The sequence below is a fragment of the Heteronotia binoei genome, chromosome 5 (genome assembly GCF_032191835.1).
Source record: "Heteronotia binoei isolate CCM8104 ecotype False Entrance Well chromosome 5, APGP_CSIRO_Hbin_v1, whole genome shotgun sequence".
Lineage (NCBI taxonomy): Eukaryota > Metazoa > Chordata > Lepidosauria > Squamata > Gekkonidae > Heteronotia > Heteronotia binoei.
In genome coordinates this window covers 37472445-37490089 of record NC_083227.1, presented here as the reverse complement: position 1 = coordinate 37490089, position 17645 = coordinate 37472445, and the positions used below count along the sequence as shown (strand labels likewise).

The 17645-nt window shown below is 43.3% G+C and overlaps 1 protein-coding gene across 2 annotated transcripts in view; it reads right to left on the bottom strand.

Annotated features, from left to right (window-relative positions):
• The window catches only part of LOC132571447 (C-type lectin domain family 2 member D-like), a 38784-nt gene extending 21632 nt beyond the window's left edge, over positions 1 to 17152 (bottom strand). The window contains exon 1 of one of the 2 annotated variants that reach the window (XM_060238240.1): positions 17135 to 17152. The gene's annotated coding sequence lies outside the window, so the exon portion shown is untranslated. Of the gene's footprint in view, positions 1 to 13615; positions 13671 to 17134 lie in introns of those variants that run through there. The other variant, XM_060238241.1, reaches the window with a different exon arrangement.
• Between the last annotated feature and the right edge of the window lie 493 nt (positions 17153 to 17645).

The window sequence follows — 17645 nt, the reverse complement described above, 5'->3', positions numbered from 1 at the left end:
TGTTCCCTCTAACCCATGGAGTCTTGTGAACAAAAATTCCACTTTGTGAGCTACTGCACAAATTAGTTTGCTCTGGTGCTATTTTTCTTGAACTAAGACAAAAATGTGTGAGCCAGAGGCCAAAAATCTGTGAGCTAGCTCACACTAGCTCAGTTTAGAGGGAACACTGGAGACCACCAAGGACCCAGGGGCAGGCAATAACAAACCACCTCTGAATGTGTCTTGCCTTGAAAACCCTATGGGATCGCTCCAAGTCAGTTCTGACTTGACAACACTTTCCACTACCAAAGAAGAAACATTAGGGTTCCCAGGTCCCAGCAGACCAGTAGGGAAAGCCTCACCCCCAAACAGGGATGTTGTGCAATGACGCTCTGGTTTTCCGGCAAACTCTATGGTTTTGAAGGCAACCTGCCCCCAGAGTTTTGCCCCAAAACCTGAGTGCTGCATATTATATCACCTAAGAGATGACATCACTTCTGGGTGACATAATTGCATTGAGGATGTTGTGTTCAGCATCCCACTCACCCCATGGATGCCCCCCCCCCAAATCCTCCTGCCACAAGAAACATTACAGGGAAAAGGACAGCATTATAAAGAAGAGATTTTTACTGTACTTATTTAGACATTTCAATTTCAATACAATATGGTGCCAAAAAACAAACAGAAAAAACACTTTTATATGAATTTTATTGAACCTTCTAAACACAAATGATTTTTAAAAAGGAAAAAAAGAACAAGAACAACAACAGAAAGCAAAGGGGGAAAAGGAATAATTAACTGTTAGATAACCAAAAAATTAAATCAAGTACATTCCTTGTTCTTGGGCCTTCCTCCTGTTAGCCAGACCTTTTTTTTTTACTCCAAGTGCAACTGAGAATATTGCTTACTTGCATGTAAATATGCACTGGAGGACTGCAGCCTTTAATTTCCTCCTTCCCTTCTTCTGCCCGATTCTGCTATCCCCAAAATCCATCCTGCATCTAATTATTTCCATTTACTAGCACCAAATGCTTCTCAACAGGGGCATAGATGTTTCAATTTACCGGGGGGGGGGGGCTGGGGCCCAGCCAGAGGTATTTGATCCAGTGACATCATAGGGAGCAGCCAGTGACATCACAGGGAGGGGCCTTCATTTTCACTACCTATGTATTTATAGAGAAGCTCCCTCCCCATAAAATTAGGGAGCACCCCCCCAACAATGCGCATGGACTGGGCCAAACCCAGGAAAAGGTGGAACTTTGCCAGTGGTTATAATGGTATCTCAGAGGGCTCTTGCTGTGTCCTGTTTTTGAAATTCATGTTTAGAAAAGTCACTTTAAGATCTGCAAATATACATATCATGTGCATAGGACAAACCAATGGTCACAAATTTGACAGTAAAAGGCAATACAGAAAAGCTTTATGGGAACATTTTATAAGTTTCCCTGGACGTTCACTTAGAGGTATCTTGTTTCTGCCTCATTAATAAAGTACAACTGTACTGAAATTGACAAAACTATGGCATCACAGATATCTTTGTTTGATAAATTCATGGGTCTCTGACCCAGGGCATAATACAAAACAGTTTCTGGGTACTCAATTTCTGAGCCATGTACAACGTTCAGAATTAGTGGCAATGTTCTAATCATTTCAAACTCATATCCTACAAAGTGAATGCAAGTACATTTTGAGGCAATTCAGAACAGTGCCCATGGCCCATGGCCCATGACCACATACCACTTAGGATTTTATATACCATGGCCTCTTCGAGCACTGCTTAGAAATTCCACCTTAAAAACACAGATATTCAGAACAAATCATTAATGAAAATCACATGATTCAGTTTATGGGAAATGACTACATTCCTGTGCATGGTATATTTCTGCTTTTTAGGTTCAACTTGCAAAACACATTGGGCTTCAACAAATGATCTTCAGACAGCTGAAATACAACTTTAACTTTTAATTAACAACGCAAACTGTTTCTTTAGAAATTACTTTTAGAAATTACACTACAATCAAATATTCTCCCAATCCCGTTACTTCTTCTGCTCCCACAAGCATCCTCTCCTGTCATATCCCACCAACTCTGGGGTGATGTTACTTTCACAACGTTTTTACAGGGTGGTTTGCCATTGCCTTCCCCAGTCATCTACACTTTCCCCCTAGCAAGCTGGGTACTCATTTTACTGACCTCAGAAGGATGGAAGGCTGAGTCAACCTGGAGCTGGCTACCTGAACCCAGCTTCCGTCAAGATAGAACTCAGGTTGTGAGCAGGGAGCTCAGACTGCAGTACTGCAGCTTTACCACTCTGCACCACAGGGCTCTTACAGATAATAAAGCAGTCAACAAATGTGAGAACTGAGTTGGAGCCCAATGGCACCTTTAACACCAACAAAGTGGTGTCTATAGCCCCCTTCACAGTGCCTTCTTACTTTTTGATATTTTTTCAGACACTGGAGTTTCTGGGGTTACACACACACAAATATTTCTCTGGCATGAGGCATGGGTGGGTTTTTTGCTAGGGGGTAGGATGGGGTATAAATTGAGATGAGGAGGAGGGAGGAGGATATTATATTATTATTGGATTTATATCCCGCCCTATACTCTGAATCAGAGTGGCTCACAATCTCCTTTACCTTCCTCCCCCCAACAGACACTCTGTGAGGTAGGTTGGGCTAAGAGAGCTCTTACAGCAGCTGCCCTCTCAAGGACAACTCCTACAAAAGTGATGATTGACCCAAGACCATTCCAGCAGCTGCAAGTGGAGGAGTGGGGAATCAAACCCAGTTCTCCCAGATAAGAGTCTGTACACTTAACTACTTACTGCACCAAACTGGCTGTCACCAACTACATGTTGGTGGGTTCAGTATATGCTACAGTTTACAGCTGCTGTTGATACCTAAATCATTCAGTTTTCACTTATGCTCAGAAATCAAACTTTCATTGCATTTCATATATTAAACATATCCTGCCCTGCCCACAAAATGGGCTCAGGATGGCTCACATCATAAAACCAACAGCAGCAAAACAATAAATAAGATCAATGATTAATAGCAAAAAAAAGCTCATGTCAGATAAAATAAGTGTGTGAAATCTAAATGAAACAGTGTACATGCACACAAAAGCTGATGCCCAGAATAAAACTTGGTTGGTTCTTAAAGGTGCCACTGGCCTCAAATTTTGTTCTTAAAGGCCTCTGATCTTCATGTCCACCCAAACTCAATCTCACTTTCCCCCCAAATGTAAATTAGAACCAAGCAAGTATTTTGAATCCACCAAAGAGAGCCTGTAGTCTGACTGTTGATACATTAAAAGTGGGTATAGCCACCAGCCAGGCTTTATTTTCCAACAGACCCCAAACTTATAAGGATTGATATGTGCTGGATATCAATACTTTAGTAATTAATCCAGAGAATCCAAAGATACAAGTGAAAACTTTTGCAGATCTCCCAATTACCTTACAATATCAAGCTCAGAAGGAAAATCACACATAGCCTTTATTACCCCATTCATGCCTTTGAAGCCCCAAGTCCCGTGTTGATTGCCCAGCGGGGGCTTAGCCCCCAGTAGGAAAATCCGGGGGGGGGCAGCAGCCCCCCAGCCCCTGTGAACTTTACGGCTATGCTTCTCATAATCCAGTGCTATTATCGCAACCTAGATCTCAGGTTTCCCAACTGTTTTCATACTAGCTCCTACTCCTGTGTCTCTCATAGCTACCTGGACTGCAGTAAGAAGTGTTTGCTCTGTTTTGTCAGCAGCAGGACTTTTTTTTTGTAAAAAAAAAGCCCAACAGGAATTTATTTGCATATGAGGCCACACCCCCTCACAGCACCATTGTTTCACACAGGGCTTTTTGTAGAGAAAGCCCAGAAGGAACTCATTTGCATATTAGGCCACACCCCCTGGTGCCAAGCCAGACAGAGATGCATTCCTGTGTGTTCCTGCTTAAAAAAAAAAGCCCTGGTCAGCACTGTCACTTGCCAATTTCTACAGGTCAGGCTTCCATTAAAGGCATATAAACAAACCAAACCTCTTTATCAGTCAGTTAGCAACCTTATCCGGATCACCCATGGGTACACATGATGTGTTGTGCAATACTTCTTTGGAGAAGCAGCCTGGAAACTTTTTTTTTTGTCTTTCAGCATCAGAATGTGAGGTTTCACAGCAGGGCCTGTCCCGTCTATCATATTTCTGTGGTGTGAGGTAATTGGGCACGAGGTAATTGGGAACTCCCCCTCCTCACAACACTTCCAGCTCTTTTACCAGATGATGGGATTTTTTCTCCAGGCTGGTGAGTAAGCTGGCCTAGAAACATCCCAGAAGAATCTCCAAAACCCTAGAAGCTTCTGAAGCCTTTACCCACTCACAGCTGGGAATTCTGTCTTGGAAGCAGCATGTGGGAAATCTGCACATTTTTAATTTTTAATTTTGTTAATTTTTTGAATTTTAATGGTTTCTTTTCCATTTTTTTAAGATAAGGGTACAAAAGGAAAAGACGGGTGAGGGGGGAAGAAAAAAGTATTTTAAACACATATTAAGGACAAATTATTCATATAAATATATCAAACATGAAAATTCGTAAGAAATCATTATAACAATGTAAGCTACCTATACTGCTATTTCCATATAACCTCATTATTTCCTATCTATACAGCTGTGACAACAAAAAAAGATAGGCAAGGAAAAAAAGGAATTCTCTTAATGTTATAGTTTTCAAGTAACTGCATTAACAATTTATGGCAACAAAGAAAAAACAGAAGATATATGAACTTAATTTTATACGGAATATTAACTAGTTAGATATATCCATGGGCAGCCATGTTGGTCTGAAGCAATAGAACAAAGCAGTAGACAAGTTCACCTTTAAGACCAACTAAGTTTTATTCAGACTGTAAGCTTTCTTATGCTCTAAGCAGACTTCATCAGACAAAATTGGAATGGCAAGCCATCTTTAAAAATAAAGAGCACTTTCTCTGTTTTTAAAGATGGCTTGCCATTCCAATTTTGCCTGATAAAGTCTGCTTTGAGCATACGAAAGCTTACAGTCTGAATAAAACTTAGTTGGTCTTAAAGGTGCACTTGTCTACTGCTTTGTTCTAGTTAGATATATAATCATGAGAAAGGAATTACCATAACTGCAATAATTACTGCAAGTATATTTTTAGAATTATTAATCTAAATCCCTATGATATGTCTCCTTTTACAGCTCTATTTTTAATATGTATAAAAGGCTCTCCAATTGTTCTCAAATTCAGTAATCAGTCTTTTATTTATATAATTCATTAGTTTTGCCATTAGGGATGCCAATGGGGTGGGAGATCCCACTGGGGTGGGGGCTGGGGGTGGGAGATTCCCTGTTCTCATGAGCTGCTGCCCACCACCGACAGGGAAGCCCCACCCACAACAGCAGCCATCCATGATTACCCCCTCCCTCCCCTTCTGAGAGATTTAAAGAGCCCAGGTGGGATTGGGGTGGGAGATCCCCCATTCTCACGGGCTGCTGCCCACCACCAACGGGGAAGCCCCACCCACAACAGCAGCCATCCATGATCACCCCCTCCCTCCCCTTCTGAGAGATTTAAAGAGCTCAGGTGGGATTGGGGTGGGAGATCCCCCATTCTCACGGGCTGCTGCCCACCACCAACGGGGAAGCCCCACCCACAACAGCAGCCATCCATGATCACCCCCTCCCTCCCCTTCTGAGAGATTTAAAGAGCCCTCCAGCTGATTGGTGGGAACATGTGGACCCCCGATCACCCGGAGGGCCCTTTAAATCTTGCAGGAGGGGAGGGAGAGGAGTGGCCACCAGCTGCATACCTGAACTCCAAGCAGTGAATTCACCACTTGGAGTTCAGGTGCACGTGACCCCTGCCTGCACCTGAACTCAAGGTGCTGTTCCTACTTGTTCCTTACATTCCCCCCTCCCCAATCTTCCTCTAAGGCTCTGCAGATGGTGAACATGGCTATCCTCCATTTTCTAACTCCTGATTCATCCCGATGCACACCTCTCCCAAAAGGCTCATGGTTTGGAAACTACCTTTCCTCACCACCCCTTTTCAATTTACTGACCTAAATAGTGGTGGCCAGCCTGATTTGATCAGATCTCAGAAGCTAAGCAGGGTCAGCCCTGGTTAGTTCTTGAATGGGAAACCACCAAGGAATACCATGACTGATACACTGAGGAAAGCAATGGCAAACTATCTCTTGCCTCAAAAAACCCTACTTAAGGCAGCAACCACAACGCATCCACCTTACTGGCTCAACTCATTCCAGAAATACAGGATGCCTAATTTTTATATATCCAAGATGTAACAAAACAAGCAAAAAAAAAAATCCCATACATATGAAAGAAGGCAGAGTGGCTGCCTTGACAAATGCAAACAAGAAGGCCTCACGTCTCTAAGCCAGGGGTTCCCAAACTTTTCCAGCCTCTAGGCACCTCTGGGATTCTGACCCAGCATGATGGGTACAACCAGAAAATCACTGCCACAAAGTGACTGTGGTAAGAAGAGGAGCCCGCCACTAAACGACTGCCTCAGCTTGCCTTCAGTTACACTGTGAATAGCCTTTTGCTGTGGTGGCAGCTGCTGCCAAAGAAACATCTGAATGGCCAATCAAACCTCCAGTGGCCAATCAGAAGCTCTGCAGGGCAAAGCCCCACTGGCCTCTGCCCAGGAAAGGTGTCAGTTGGGGACTGCTGCTCTAAACTGTTCTCTTTAGAGTTCAAGAAGACAACTGAAAAATGACAATTTTCTTTCACAAGCACTGAAGGCAAACCTTTTCTTGCACACAGACAGCCCCCACCCCCCAAATCTTAAACAACTCCTCACCCACAATAGTACAACACCTGACTTCAACATGGACACTGGTATCAGAGCTTGCAATAAATCCAGATGCCAACTTTGTTGCCACATACACCCAGACAAAGTGATCACAGAGCCAAACAACATCGATTACACCATATTAGGCTCATTCACTTGCTCACTTCTAACACTATATGCCATTAAATATCCTTCCATTCTCTACATATGGCAAACAGATCAAACCCTATGCAGAAGGATAAATGGGCACAAATCTGACATCAATAACAACAAATCTCAGAAACCTGTAGGAGAATACTTCAGCCTTCCAGGACATTAAATAGGTGGCCTCAAAATAGCTGTTTTATTGCGAAGTAACTTCAGGAACAGACTGGAAAAGGAAATTCATGAATTATAAGTTATTACAACATTCAGAACAATGAAACCCCCAGGACTTCACAGGGATATTGGCTTCTTATCTTACTACATATGTTAATCTCATTCAGTCCTTACATCTGTACTCACATCAAGAAGTACATCTTCTTTATTTCATTTTCTTGATTGGAATAGTAATTGTGACGTAATGAATTGTAGAATATAATGTAATTTAGAATGGTAGATTGGAATGTATTCCTCTGATCTGGGAACAGAGAAGACATAATACTGCACAACCAATTACCTCACCTTAAAGAAAAGGATGCTTTTAGTTACCTCCATGCTTGAGAGGAAATGGATGGAGCATTAACACCAGGGTCTCAGCTAATTACTTTCAGCATTCCACAATTAAGAAGGGTACATTTGCACATCAATCTCCAATTCCGATATATTTATTTCCTTCACTATGTTTCCCGCCCCCCCCCTGCAAAATTAAACCCAAACAAATGGATTCCTTATTTCAGTTCAGTTCTTGCATCTGTTAAGTGACCTTTATTATGCTGTATGTTACTTTGGAGCTCACCCTCTACCTACATGTATGCACCGCTAACTTCCATTTCAACGTATCTGAAAAGTGTGAATGCACACAAAAGCTTATACCCAGAATAAAACGTTGTTGGTCTTAAAGGTGCCATTGGACTCGGATTTTGTTCAGCTGAAAAATGTCTTTGCCCCAACGCCCCCTGCAATTCTCCAGAACCACTGCTGCTGAAATAACCTCTCAGGTGAGAATGTTGCTTTTGAAGGTTGCAGCTGGTTTGATGCTTGGCAGTGAATGGAATCCTGAAGGACTTGAGGAAAACTTCTCCTGCAGGCCAGTATTTTGCACAGGTTAAGCCACCACCTCAGTCAAGGCTGTTATACCTGGCTCTTCCTCCTCTGCCCCTATGGAGGGGAGGGAATGAGGGGCTTGTCTGGAGAAAAATGTCCTGTCCCTTAAATGTACAGAAAGAGCAGTTGAAGCTTTTGCACCACAGAGGTAAATAACATCACCAGGTAAATAGCATCCCGTTAAGCCTCTACTACTGGATTATGACTAATCTTTTCCCTCTAGGCAGCCAGTAATCCTAGCAGTGTAATGTGTCAAAGACATTGGAAAGATCATTTCATGAACATCAGAGCTTTTTTTTGTAGAAAAAGCCAAGCATGAACTCATTTCCATATTAGGCCACACACCCTGATGCCAAGCCAGCCAGAACTGTGTTCCTGTGTACTCCTGCTCAAAAAAAGCCTTGATTAACACTATGGTGAAATACTTTCTCCTGTATTGGCATTGGGCCAGGAATAACATTTCTGTTTATTGAAGTTTCCAAAGTAAAAAAAGTCACCCTTCAACCATCACATAATTTCACCACTTGATCTCAGATGTTTAGAAATGGATATTAGTCACACAGAAGTAGTGTGAACAGTTTAGGAAGACACCGACCTGAAGCTTTCAATGAACATCACAAATCTCTATAACCAAAATGGCTACTACACCCATGCCAAGTTTACCACCAAGATAACATTTAGCTACTATTAAGGACAAGATTTTTCTGCTCATTGGACTTGCAGCGTTCCCTGCCTACTTTGGGGGAAGGAATGAACTGCAAAGAAAGTTATATTTAGGTGGGTAGTTCCGTTGGTCTGAAGCAGCAAAACAAATTTGAGTCCAGTTGCACCTTTAAGACCAACCAAGTTAAACAAACTGGCCAGGGTTCTCAGATTATGCACTAACAGTATAAAATGTTCAGTCTCTCCTACTAGACCTTAACAACTCCAGACATTTGTATGAGTCAGCTGAAAAAATGTTAATTCATGTATTTTAATGTTAATTTTTGTATTTTAACATGCATAACAAACAAAAATGAGCAAACATTTAACACTCAGCATTGCAAGGCTCTGTTCAGACCCATAAACTCATTATGCATGTATATTTCAACACATAAGATGTAACATATGCTTTGTAATATTGCAATATATATTTCAATAAAATGGTTATTTTTTATTTTAAAAATCTGGGTATAAGCATTTACATGCAAGCACACTCCATCAGTCCACATATATAGGTTGGGGGGGTGCTATTTTGAGTCAAGATGCGTAAGTAACTGAGCAATAAATAGAACTAAGATTTGCTTTAATCCACTAGACTCAAACTTCATTTTGCAAAGAAAGTGTTCAGCAACTTAAAGTCTGGCAGCCTTCCTCTGTGTACACACACAGAGCCTTGGAACTTCCAATGGGTGTAGGGGCAGGAACCCTTGGTAGCACATTCACAGAATTCAATTTCAGATGTTTTTCAACAGGCGTTCTTTTTCTTGTTTTAACCACAATGGATAGTTCACTCACTCTTCAGGAAATGGAAGCTGGTGGTGGCTACAGGTTTCCTATTTGCAATTCTGAGTTCCTTATTCTCCAGTCCAACCACCAATGGTGATGATACCCAAACAGTTCTGCACCTCAAAATAAACTTTTGGACCACCACATATCTTACATCCCTGGATTTTGCAAAGGGACAGAGTCGCTTAGCTCAAAGCCAGGACTGAGTGCTCAGTGTTCCACAGTGAAGTACTGAGGAGGCAGCTTAACCCCCAAATTCAGCTCGGCACCACTGTTCCCTCTAAGCTGAATTAGTGTGAGCTAGCTCACAGTTTTTTAGCCTCCGGCTCACACATTTTTGTCTTGGTTCAGGAAAAATGGCCCCAGAGCAAACTAATGTATGTAGTAGCTCACAAGTTTAATGCCAGCAGTTCACAAAAGCGCATTTTTGTTCACAGGACTCCACATCTTAGAGAGGGTATTGCTCTGGACCATACGAAACCATGCAGCCCCTGCCTCTCCTGACTGGGTGCCCAGTGCTGGATTAAACCCTGTGGAAGCCCCTAGGCAGCTGAAATTTCAGGACTCCCTCACAAATTATCTCAGAGTCAGAGTGCCCATCCCACTGCCCACAACCCCCTCCACAGCCTGCAAGCAAAAGCCCCTTTGACAAAGCTGTGGGGGAGAAGCAGAGAGAGATAAACTTGGCAACAACGCCAGCAACAGCCGCACCAGGCAACTCAGGCAAAAAGTGGCTCAGTTGCCAGCTGCGTGTACAGGCTAGGAGGGCTGCAAGCGGGGAGCACTGGCCCGGAGCCCCTAAATGCATGGGGGCCCATAAACCAGTGCCTACTTGGCCTAATTCTTAATCCGGCCCTGTTGGTGCCATAAGGTGACACCCATTGGGTTTCCAGTTCAGCCTGGTTTGGGGTCAGAGAGCTTCAAAAAGGGGTGTCTCAAGAAATTAGCAGCTGTAGAATAAGTAACTGGGGGGAAACAGCTGCATCCCTGATGTACCTCCCCCAAATAACTTTGTACTATCCCAAATTATGCAAGAAGGGGCACCCCACTTTGAATGACTTTGTGCAAGGGGAGTGCTATTGTATATCATATTAGGGTCACAATCTCCAGAGCCTGGAGGTGTATAAATTGATATAGTCCAAATTTTATTTTGGGGTGCAAAATCATGGAAGTATCACTGAGATTAGCGATTGGACTGGAGGATAAAGTAACTCAGAACCGCAAAAGAACAAAGCAGTAGACAAGTGCACCTTTAAGACCAACTAAGTTTTATTCAGAATGTAAGCTTTCGTATGCTCTTAAGCAGACTTCATCAGACAAGTGGGATCGGAAGCAGCAATTCTTAATACTACTGGGATCTATCAGAACCACAAAGCCAGTCTCATGTTCTCAGCCTAACCTACATCACAGGCTTGTTGTGGAATTAAAACAATTTAAGCCATCCGTACCAGTCACATCAACAAAAAGGAGAACGTGCACGCACTTAACTAGAAACTATGCTTTGAGTTCCATGAACAAATGCAAAGTGTCTTTTAAAAAGCAGGTAGGCAGCTAAGATTGCCAACCAGCCTGGAGGGGAGGAAATGTTCTATTCCTTTAATAGGGGCCCAACATGTAGAAAAGGGTGGTAGAAGTTTTTCACAGCATGGAGGCAAATAACATCAGCTGGTAAATAGCATCCCATTCACCCTCTATGAAATGGATGGGACAGTTTTCCCCAAGTAGCAGAGCATCCCTATAGTGCAAACTTGTCCCAAACAACACTTAGAAAGTTTACTCAGAAGCAGGAGCTCCTTTGCTTATAAGGCCACACACCCCTGATGTAGCCAGAGCCTTGTAAGCTCTTGGAGGATTGTTTATTGTTTAATTTAATTTAAGCGGGCTCAGGGCAGCTTACATCCGAGTCATGGCATGCTATGATCACCATCATAAAACAATAAAACTATTTAAATAGATAAGTTAAAACCCATAAATTAAAACAATATACAGTTTGGTGCTAACACGTTAGATGTTCCTCATCGTTTCAGGATGGCGGTTATTCCAGAAATCTCCTACGATAGGTTGAAGGCCTGGTGGAAGAGAGCGGTCTTACAGGCCTTGTGGAATTGGGCGAGGTCCCGCAAAACCCTAACCTCTTCCGGCAGTTGATTCCACCAGGACGGAGCTGCCACTGAAAAGGCCCGATCCCTGGTAGTCACTAATCTCGCCTCCCTCAGCCTGGGAATCACTAGATGTTGGGATCCAGATCTTAGCACTCTCTGGGGAACATGTGGGGACAGACGGTCCCTCAAGTAACCGGGTCCTCGGTCATACAGGGCTTTAAAAGGGGTGTGTGGCCTAATATGCAGAGGAGCTCCTGCTAGAATTCCACCCCTGCTCAGAAGTAAATCCTTGTGAATTTAATGGAAGTAGGTATTGCTGCCTATGTCCCGGATAGACCAGTCTAGCCCTATCTAGAAAGATATGCAGAGTCAGCCATTGTTAGTATTTGGATGGAAGGCCTCCATGGAATACCATGGCTGTGTGGCAAAGGTAAGCAATGGCAAACCATCTCTGAACGTCTCCGGTCTCAAAAACCTTGTGGGGTTGCCACAAGTCAGCTGTGACTTGACAGCAAAACACAACAACAATTGCTGATCCACTGAAGAAGTCTGCATAAAATTGAGCTGTTAATTTATTTAACTTAAATGACCAAAGGAGTCATTTCAGTCATTTGACAAAAAACAAACAAACAAACTTCCTGTTTATTTTGTTCTTACTGAAGTATCTGTTCCAGGACACCAACACCACAAAGTGTCTAAAGAACTACAGCTTTCTGAAAAAGCTGCCACACTAGGTTGCAGATTTGTTACTGTGCAATGACTTCTTTTGTTCATCTTTTTTTTAAGTGTTGCAGTTGAGAAATTACTTCCCCCACCCCTGCACTGCCATCCTTCTATAAAAATTCCCCATGCTCTGTTTCCAAATGCAATCACTGTAGTCAGCTACTCTGATGGCCACTCAGTAAATAAAATTGTTTCAGAAACCAGCACCATCTGCGAAGTGATTCCTCAGAACAATATTTTAGAAATGAAATCATTGTAATAACAGTATATTTAAAAGAAGGAAAAGAAGAGTAGGTTTTCACACCCTGCTTTTCTCTACCTTGAGCAGCATAAAATCACCTTCCCTTCCTTTCCCCACAACTGACACCATGTGAGGCAGGTGGCTCAGGTAGTTCTGAGAGAATTCTGACTGGTCCCAGGCAGTGTTCCCTCTAAATTTGTGAGCAACAATTCTACTTTGTGAGCTACTGCATAAATTAGTTTGCTCTGGGGCCATTTTTCCTGAGCTAAGACAAAAAAAATGTGTGAGCTGGAGGCTAAGAAACTATGAGCTAGCTCACACTAACTCAGCCTAGAGGGAACACTGGTCCCAGGTCACCCAGCTGGCTTCATGTTGAGAAGAGGGGAATCAAACCTGGTTCTTCAGATGAGAGTCTGCAGCTCCCAACCACTAACTACTCTAAGTCATTACACTACACTGCTCTTAACCACCAGACCAACATCTCTTAACCACCAGACCAACATCTCACTCTAGTAACACCATCTAGGACAAAGCATGGGAACATATTTTTTTGAATTATTTTGCAAAGAAAAGAACAGGATGCCTCAGAAACAGGGCAGCACAATACTCTAGAAAACAGACTAGCAGCTTCCTTGAAATTTCATTACCTGCTCCAACCAAAGTTTACACCTATTCCAAGAGCTGGACAACAAGACATGGTTTTGATCGATATAAATAAATAAAACAACTTGGAAAGGAGTGGGCCAAACTCACTAGTCAGGTAGCCTTGCTAGGAAAGAGGAATCGCATAATGCAACCCTCATAGCCAGGATTCCTCCTCCCCATTCAACCCCCCCGCCAGCATCTTTGGCTTGCTCGCTTTGACTGCGCTCAGGTTTTTATTTGGCAAGCTGCAGGTGGTCTGCCAATGAGGCGAAACCGCTCAGCGAAGGCCAATGCTAAATGCGCCCTCACCCCACGATCCTCTCGGCTTCTTTTAGAGAATCGCCACACTTCCTTCCCTGTCTTCTTACCGGCTATGCCCGAACATGCCTAGCCCCGAGCACCGCTCTTCTATGGACCTTTTGCAGGACCTACCTCTTAAGGATACATACAGTATCATCAGCAATGACCCTCTCTCCTCCCCAAATCTCGTACTCGATCGGGACAAAGATCTGCCAAGACAAGATCCGAGTTCAAAAGACAAGAACAGCCCCCTCTCCTGCCGGTCTGAATCGGACCAGTGGTTAGCGGATAGATTTATCACGGCCGGTTTATTCGGAAGGGTCTCCCAGCGAGCTAGTTAAGAAGCAAGTCCCAGGGAACGGAGTTTTGCTTTCGAGGAGGCTCGCCCAAGATCGAGCTGCCCCACCGACTCGCTTGCGCCCCGCGCGGGCTGCAAGGAACTCCTCAGCAAAGAGAGAAAAGATGACAGTTACGCACCGGCCCGCAGAACTTCTTCCACCCTGAGAAAGATCTGCGAGACGACGAGCTGTTCTGTTCAACAACGTGATTGCTTGCGAGCACTGAAAGGTTGAGGAATGAAGTCCGCCTCTTGCCTTATTAGGAGCGGTAGGGCGGGGCAACAGTAGGCTCCGCCCACTGGCGCTTAGCTTCTTGCCCTTACCAATAAAGAGGTTTTGAGGCACCCCTCACACAGAACTAGAAGAACAAAGTAGTAGTCAAGTGCACTTTTAAGACCAACAAAGTTTTATTCAGAATGTGTTCATGCACACTTCCTCAGAGGCGGAATCAGGCACAGTGAGCAGAGCTAAATATAGCTGATATGCAGTGGTTCAGAATGCAAAATGGTACAAATTTAAAATCAAATGACAGAATAGTAAAATTAACAAACTGAGCAAACCTTTGATCTGGGTAGAATGAGCATGAGAAACCAATAAAACAGTAACATGTCAAAATGTGAGAATGTTTGCTAATCACTCTATTGTTTATAGGAAAGGAAAGGTCCCCTGTGCAAGCACTAGTCATTTCTGACTCTGGAGTAATATTGTTTTCACAATGTTTTCAAGGCAGACTTTTTACGGAGTGGTTTGCCATTGCCTTCCCTAGTCATTTTCACTTCCCTTCCCCAGCAAGCTGGGTACTCATTTTACCAACCTTGGAAGGATAGAAGGCTGAGTCAACCTCGAGCCACAGGCAGAATGCCAAACTAGGATAAAGGGAAACCAAGTTTAAATGCCCATTTTGCCACAGAAGGCTGCCGGCTGACTTTGGGCCAGTCATACAGCCAGGGCTTTTTTTTAAAGCAGGAACGCACAGGAACGCAGTTCCGGCTAGCTTGGCATCAGGGGGTGTGGCCTAATATGCAAATGAGTTCCTGCTGGCTTTTTCTACAAAAAAAGGCCTGCATACAACCCTACCTCAAAAGTTTGCTGTGAGAATAAAAACAGAAGGAAAGAGAACTATGTAAACTGCTTTGTCGGCTTTGGGGAGAAAGGCAGTACAGATACAGAGGGTGGGTTTAAGAACCTTCCTGAGCTACAGAAACCGGTGTGGTTCAATGGATAGAGGGACTTGACTAAGATCTAGGAGGTCTAGATTGGGATCCCCCCTTTTCCACTGAAAGTTACTTGGGCCAGTCATCCATTCTCAGACTAAGCTACCTGACAGAGTTGTTGTGAGGATCAGATGGAGAAGAAACCCATGGGCTCCCACTGACGAGAAATGAGAGGCTGAACTTCTCTTACAAATCTGGTTTTGCTTTAATTTTGCAGGAAAGGATGGTCTCTGAGGCTGTAGCTTCATCCAGTATTGTTGAAACTGTTTTGTTAGGAGGAAGAGTGAGGGCTGTTGACTCCTGGTTGAGCAATTCCTCAAAATTTGGGGATGCAGTCTAGAGAGTGGGGTTAGTAGACAAGAGGGAGCTCAACAGGGTAGAAAAGCCACCCTCCAAAGGAGACATTTTTTTCCAGGGAAACTGATCTATGTAGTCTAGCTATCAGTTGCAATTTCAAGAGATCAGTCCAGACCTTACCTGGAGAATGGTAACCCTAGGAGCTGCTCATTCATTATTCAAACTACCATTAAGTATGGCAACTGGTGTGAGCAGGTAGACTTCTAGTAATAATAACCCATTGCTTGACCAGCACTGAAAATGTAACAAAGGCCTATTACGCATGCACGGCTTACTGCAGAGAATCTGAGCAGTTGAGCCTTCAAGCTTGACTTTGGATTCTGTGCCTGCCATACGCACCATTCTTTTTCCTCTTTCCTGCATTGTGTAGGGGGTTGGACTAGATGACCCTGGAGGTTCCTTCCAACTCTCTGATTCTATGATTTATTTACTCTGCAGCAACAATGAAAAAATGCAGGGCAGCCGGGAGTAATTTTAAACTGGGTGGCAGGAGAGGGCAGCCCGACTGGGAGTAATTTCCTACCCCCAGTGATCTGAGATTAGCAATAGTCTCATATTGTGAGACCCATGCTGCTTGTAAAAAATATATATATGGTGGAGTGGGCAGTAGAGTGGCCTTCAAGGGGCAGGGAAAGGGGAGGGGAAATCTGAAGGAATCTGTATGCTTCTGAATTACCTTCACCTTGGAGGCAAAGCAAGGGGAACAGTGGCACAAAAGAACTCTCAGAAAACCCAGGGAAACAGCAAACAGAAAGTGAACTAAGCACTGAAGGGAGGGGGGGAAATGCAGAACAAAAAAGAAAACCTGATGGACATGCACAGAGAAAGCAAAGCAAAGCACCCATACATAATAGGCCTTTATCTCTTCTAATTATTGGGGGGGGGGAGGTTAGTAGTTTAGTTCTAACTTCTAATCTCACACTTCTTATGTGCTTTAACTAAGACTAAAAGCAAGATGTATCTTAAAAACCACGAACACAAATTGTCATCACATATTTAAGCTAGAGTATTTGCTTTGATTTAAATTGGAATGAAGCCATTCACTATTCCACATTTATAACCAGTAAAACAGATGAATACAAGTCATGATGCATTTAAAGGGCAGGGAAGAATCAGCCTTTCACTGACTTGATAGATTCATGGTTAATATTCACTTGATACATACACATATGAACAGCTGAGTTTGTTCTTCTATTATTATGTTTTTAACTTCCTAGACAGGATATGTATAAGAAGGAAATGACAACCTGAAAATGGAGAGAGGGGAACAAACACAGAAAATTAATAGGGGATTGAGAAATGAAGAAGGGTTGCCAGCCTCCAGGTGGGGTCTGGAGATTCCCCACAACTGATCTCTACAACTGATCCCCTCCACAACTGATCTCTAGCTTCATGATGATGCCAGCCGTGAAAACCTGAAATCTTTGATCTCTAGCTGATTTCACAACTGATCTCTAGCTGGCAGAGATCAGCTCCCCCAGGAAAAATGGATGCTTCGAAGGGTGGACTCTATGGCATTGTACCATGCTGAGACCCCTCCCCTCCCCAAACCCTGCCCTCTCCTGCATCCAGCCCCAAAGTCTCCAGGTATTTTCCATCACTGACTTGGCAACCCTAAAATAAAGGCATACCTGGTTGGTTAATGAGCTTATCAGCCTCTAATGAGAAGTCTGCTTACCTCAGTCTCCTTGTAGTTAAAAAAAAAAGTTTGCACTCAGGAAGTACTTGCTGAAAAAGTACAACAAACAGGAAAAGGAAGTCAGAGTTGTTACTTTGCTCCAGCTTCCATGTGCCTCTAGTGGCCACAATGCAGAACTTCACAAAAAGTTTTCTAAAAAATGCATTTAAAAAAATCACTGAACAGAGCATGATTCCAGCTTTACAGGCCCTCAAGTAGACATGCCCTTCCTGAATTTTATACCCCCAGTCCCTCGTCTTGGTGGGTCTAGCAGGCATCTATCCCCCTGCTTTTTCAAATCATTACTTCATTTATAGTTTACCTTTCTTATAAAGACTCAAGACAGATCGCAAGCATTAAAAACCAATTAGAAAAGCCATATACAAACTTACAAAAAATGAAAAATACATAAGAAGAGCCTTACTGGATCAGACCAGTGGTCTGTCAAGTTCAGCATCCTGTTCCACACACTGCCGAGACAATTGCCACAGAAGGCCAACAAACAGGTATA